Source organism: Triticum urartu, chromosome 1A (assembly GCF_056163025.1).
Source record: "Triticum urartu cultivar PI428250 chromosome 1A, HENAU_Tu73, whole genome shotgun sequence".
In the NCBI taxonomy this organism is placed as follows: Eukaryota; Viridiplantae; Streptophyta; class Magnoliopsida; order Poales; family Poaceae; genus Triticum; species Triticum urartu.
Genome location: NC_141873.1, coordinates 593,861,669 through 593,868,385, shown reverse-complemented (window position 1 = coordinate 593,868,385; position 6,717 = coordinate 593,861,669).

Genomic DNA, 6,717 nt, shown 5'->3' with positions numbered 1-6,717 from the left:
AACACTCACAAGTACAATATTTAGCAAAAGGCTACTCAAATCTCAATTCAACTACGCACGTCAAGTTCCAAAGGTGTATACTAAATGATCAACTCTTTTTTTACTCAGGCCTTTACTGCCTGCATTTTTTATCTTTTGGACCCAAATTCAGAAGAGTTTGCTACTGATTATTTATCCTTTCTCAGCCTCCAAGGCCCTCTCTTGATACTCGTTGACGTTGCTTCTGGCTCATTTCTTCACCTCCCACGCATATCTTTGGCGTTGAGAAATCACCTCGGGGGAGCGGGGCTCTCATAGTCATAGTGTCGTCTCCATTCTAAAAAGAAGCTTTTAACGAGCCAATAGTGTGTCTCTTCCTTGGTTTCCTATGCCCTCTCTTGGTCAATGGAGAGGAAGCACCTCCTCAATTGGCAGATATCACAACCTTATGAGGCCGGTCACACCCAACTTATGTGGGCGTACATTACCATGCTTTGGTCCAAACACATAAGTGTATTCAACAATATCATAATTATCACCACTATAGATATCCTCAAGATCGACGTTTTATTTCCCATTCTTAGCCAGAGTAGTATCATAGTGAAACTGGCGCAACATCGCTGATAGAATAATGTTATTGACAATAATATCCTCATCAAGCAAAGCAATGATGTATGATGTGCTATTTAGGTCTTGGATGACATGATCAACTACTTAGAGGATCCAATGACCAACATAATATATATATATATATATTACTTATTAGTCATCCATGAGCAATTAATAAACTAACTTTTTTGAACAAAAACATGAACAACAAGTTGAAATCAACCATCGAAATTTGTGGCTATTGCAAGTGGTACACACACATTTCTTAGTCAGTATCTACAATGTTGTTTATGAAATGCTTCGATCACATAAACATATTTTTATATAAGAAATCCTGGATCACATGCATGTGGATAAAATGAACATCAAGAAAAATTCAAAAGGAAATGTTCTACTTTGGATAACAACAATATATAAGAGATTTTGCTACACACGGATGGATAATTTCCCATAGAATCTCTTGAACTTCGATTAGAGTGTAGTTAGGCCATGGAATTGGAGATGAAGGGAAGACGAAGGAGGAAGGCATTGAAAATATGGGAGTTGGTTGTTGTATCAATCTCGTTGGGTAGGACAACACCTGCAACTTTGCCGAAGGGTTGTGTGGATAGGGACCCACAGTTCAAAATGCAGATGGCATATAGTACAACTGACACTTCCTTTGCACCCACCGGGGATTTGTGTGTGGAGGATGTGTCGACCATGGTTCGGTCCTTGTTAGCGTCCTATGCGGTGTGTGTCACCATCTTGTATGAAATACCCACCACAATAGCGACTATCCCTTGAACCACAAAAGTTTAACTACCATATTTGTACATTCGGTTCATAAATTGTTCAAACTCATATTTCGTATCTTAACATATGTCAGACTATAGAGAACTTCAAGACTATTTCTAAATAGGATCTTAATATAATATATATGCTTTCAAAATAGGTCGTATTGGAGAGCTGCATCAACTACAAGAATCAATATATGAGATGATAATTGGATCACACATAGTCTGACGAGGAATATACATTCTAGGAAGACGCATGTTATTTTGAACAAAGTTAATAAGCTCATCGACCATTTTTAGCAAAATGGGATGAAGGTTTCACCATTAGTAGTTTCTTGCCATTTGATCCTAAAAGAATATCACGAATCACCCTGAATGATCATTTGACATAGATTTTGTTGCGTGGCACAAAACAAAGTCCTCTTCCACTTTAGTTTGCTAGAGATATTGCACTGAATGGGGATATAAATTCGTCTCGACGTCAAGGAGAGTTGAAGGGATACAGGTCTTATAGGTGAAACCCTACATGTGACATATAAGGCCTCACGTTCTAAGATGAGAAAATGATACGGGGGGAGCTATAGGGGTGCCTCGATTATCGCTATTCAAGGTGGATTAGAGGTAACACACGACATGGGGAACAAGGGGGAGGGGGATCAATAAGAACACTCACAAGTACAAGAATCACCACTAAGCTAATCAAATCTCAATTCAATCATGCACGTAAAGTTACAAAGGTGTATACAAAATGATCGGCCCTTTTTCACTCGGGCCTTTACTGCTTGCATATTTTTGGACCCTATTGGAGAAGAGTCTGCTAGTGATTGTGGGTCCTTTCTGGGCCTCCCAAGCCCTCTCTTGATACTCGTTGACATTGCTTCTAGCTCCTTACTTGGCCTCCCGTGCATCTCTTTGGCGTTGACAAATGACCTTGGGGGAGCAGGGGGTCTCATAGTCGTAGTGTCGTCTCCATTCTGAAAAGAAGCTCGTAACAAGCCAACAATGTGTCTCTTCCTTGGTCTCCCATGCCCTCTCTTGGTCATTCGAGAGGAAGCACCTCCTCCATTGGCAGACATCACAACCTTATGAGGCCGGTCGCACCCAACTTATGTGGGCATCCATTACCATGCTTTGCTCCCAACACAGAAGTGTATTCAATAATATCATCATTATCACGACTGTGGACATCCTCAAGATCGATGTCTTCTTTCCCATTCTTCGTCAGAGTAGTCATGTAGTGAAACTTGTGCAGCATTGCTGATAGAATAATGTTATCGACGAAAATATCCTCATCAAGCAAAGCAATGATGAAGGATGTGGCTATTTAGGTCTTGAATGACATGATCAACTACTTAGAGGATCCAATGACCAACATAATAAATATATTGATTAGTTATTGGTCATCCGTGACCAATTAATAAACAGATTTGTTTGAACAATAAGTTGAAATCAATCATCAAAATTTGTAGCTATTGAAAGTGGTACGCACACTTTCTTAGTCAGTATCACCAATGTAGTTTTTGAAAAGCTTCGATCACGTAGCAAATATTGTTACATAACAAATCCTAGATCACATGCATGTGGATAAAAAGAACATCAAGATAAAGTCAAAAGGAAATGTTTTAATTTGGATAACAACAATATATAAGAGATTTTGCTACATACTGAAGGATAATTTCACATAGGATCTCTTGAACTTCGATCAGAGTGTAGTTAGGCCATGGAATTGGTGATGGAGGGAAGATGAAGGAGGAAGGCATTGACAATATGGGTGTTGGTTGTGGTCTCAATCTCGCTGGGCAGGACATCACCTGCAACTTTGCCGAAGGCTTGCGTGAATAGGGACCTTTGGTCCAAAATGCAAATGACATAGAGTACAACTCCCTCTTCCATTCCCCCATCAGGGATTTGTGTGTGGTGGATGTGTCGACTATGGTTGGATCCTTGTTACCGTCCTATGCGGTGTGTGTCAACATCTTGTATGGAATACCCACCAGAACAGTGACTACTCCTTGAACCACAAAACTATGAACTACCATATTTGTACATCCGGTTGAGAAATTGTTGAAACTTATATTTGTTGTATTAACATATGCCAGACTACAGAGAACTTCAAGACTATTGCTAAACAGGATCTTAATATAATATATATGCTTTCAAAATATTTCACATTTGGAGAGTTTGGTCAGCTACAAGAATCAACATATGCGATGATCATTGGGTCACATGTAGTCCGATGGGGAAGATATGGTCTAGGAAGACGCATGTTATTTTGAACAAAGTTGATGAGCTCATTGACTCTTCTTTGGCATAATGGGATGAAGTTTTCATTATTAGTAGTTTCCTGCCTTTTGATCCTAAAAGAATATCGCGAATAACCCTGAATGATCATTTGACATAGGATATTTTTTCATGGCACAAAACAAAGTCGTTTTCCACTTCAGTTTGCTAGACATATTGCACTGAATGGGAATATCAATTCGTCTCGAGGCCAAGGAGAGTCGAACAGATATGGGTCTTATAGGTGTAACCCTGCATGTGACATATAATGCCTTACGTTCTAAGCTAAGAAAATGATACGGGGGGAGCTATAGGGGTGCCCAACACATAAACGTATTCAATAATATCATCATTATCACCACTGTAGACATCCTCAAGATCGATGCTTTCTTTCCCATTATTGGCCTTAGTAGTCTCATAGTTAAACTTGTGTAGCATCACTTATATAATAATGTTATCGACAACAATATCCTCATCAAGCAAAGCAATGATGAAGGATCTGACTATTTAGGTCTTGAATGACAGGTGATCAGCTAGTCAGAGATTCCAACGACCAACATAACAAATATATAGATTAGTTATTAGCGATCCATGAATAATTAATAAACTTATCTTTTTAACAGAAACATGAACAGTAAGTGGAAATCACTCATGAAAATTTGTATCTATTAGTTGTAACACACTTTCTCAGTCTGTACCTACTATGTAGTTTATGAAATGCGTCATTCAAGCCTTAGGCATTGAAAATATGGGTGTTGGTTGCGGTCACAATCTCGTTGGGGAGGACATCACCTGCAACTTTGCCTAAGGCTTGTGTGGATAGGGACCTACATCTCCAAATGCATATGACATGCACTACAATTCCCTCCTCCTTTCCCCTATTAGGGATTTGTGTGTGGTGGATGTCAACCTTGGTTGGGTCCTTGTTAGCGTCCTATGCCGCATGTGTCACCGTCTTGTCAGGCATATCCACCACAACAGTGACTGCAGACTAAGGCATAGCCTAGTGGTGTGAAGGGGCTGATGCCTTCCCACCCACCCAGGTTCAAGGCATGGTACTTGCAAGTTGGGTTTGTTGCACCAATTATACTGTAGGGGGTTCCCCTACAGTCTTTCTGTCAAAAAAACAACAGTGACTACTCCTAGAACCACCAACGTTTTAACAACCATATTCGTACATTTGGTTGAGAAATTGTTGAAACTTATACTTGATATCTTAACATAGGTCAGACTATAGAGAACTTCAAGATTATTCCTAAATAGGATCTTAATAGAATATACATGCTTTCAAAATAGATCATATTTGGAGAGTTGGCTCACAACAAGAACCAACATATGAGATGATCATTGGGTCATAGATAGTCCGACGGGGGAGATACAGACTAGGAAGATGCATGATATTTTGAGAAACGTTGATGAGATCTTTGACTCTTCTTTGGCATAACAGGATGATGTTTCCATTATTAGTAGTTTCTTGCCTTTTGATCCTAAAAGAATTTTGAGAATCACCTTGAACGATCATTTTACATAGGATTTTGTTGTGTGGCACAAAACAATGTCCTTTTCCACTCCAGTTTGCTCGACATATTACACCGAATGGGAATATCCATTCCTCTCGAGGTCAATGAGAGTCGAAGGGACACGAGTGTTTTATGTGAAACCCAGCATGTGACATATAATGCCTCGTGTTCCAAGCTAAGAAAATGATACATAGGGAGCTATATGGGTGCCCCTATCACCACGGTTGGAGGTGGATTAGAGGTAAAACACGACATGGGGAACAAAGGTTAGGGGGAATCTATAAGAACACAGACAAGGACAAGATTCACCACCAAGCTACTCAAATCTCAATTCAACTATGCATGTTAAGTTTCAAAGGTGTATACAAAATGGTCGACTCTTTTTCACTCGGGCCTTTACTGCATGTAGTTTTTTTGGACCCAATTGGAGAAGAGTCTGCTAGTGATTGTTGGTCTTTCTCGGCCTCCCAACCCCTCTCTTCATACTCATTGGTGTTGCTTCTGGCTCCTTTCTTGGCCTCACGTGCATCTTGTTGGCATTGAGAAATCACCTCGAGGGAGCATGGGGGTCTCATAGTCGTAGTGTTGTCTCCATTCTGTAAGAAGCTTGTAACAAGCCAACAATGTGTCTCTTCCTTGCTCTCCCATGCCCTCTCTTGGTCAATGGAGAGGAAGCACCTCCTGCATTGGTAGACATCACAACCTTATGAGGCCGATCGCACCCAAGTTATGTGGGCGACCATTACCATGCTTTGCTCCCAACATAGAAGTGTATTCAATAGTATCATCATTCTGATGACTATAGACATCCTCAAGATCGATGTCTTCTTTCCCATTCTTGGCCCGAGTAGTCTCCTAGTGAAACTTGTGCAGCATCGCTAATAGAATAATGTTATCGATGACAATATCCTCATCAAGCAAAGGAATGATGAAGGATGTGGCTATTTAGGTCTGGAATGACATGATCAACTACTTAGAGGATCCAATGACCAACATAATAAGTATATCGAGTAGTTATTGGTCACCCATGACCAGTTAATAAATTGGTTTTTTCGAACAAAAACATGAACAATAAGTTGAAATCAATCAACAAAATTAGTAGCTATTGCAAGTGGTACACACACTTTCTTAGTCAGTATCTACAAGGTTGTTTATGAAATGCTTTCATCACATAACAAATATTTTTATATAAGAACTCCTAGATCACACGCATTTAGCTAAAAATAACATCAAGAAATGTCAAATGGAAATGTTGTAATTTGGATAACAACAATATATAAGAGACTTTGCTACACACGGATAGATAATTTCCCACAGAATCTCTGGAACTTCGGTCAGAGTGTAGTTAGGCCATGGAATTGGTGATGGAGGGAAGACAAAGGAGGAAGGCATTGAAAATATGCTGGTTGTGGTCTCAATCTCGTTGGGAAGGACAACACCTGCAACTTTGCTGAAGGCTTGTGTGGATAGGGACCTCCGATTCAAAATGCAGATGACATACAGTACAACTCCCTCTTCCTTTCCCCCCATCAGAGATTTGTGTGTGGTGGATG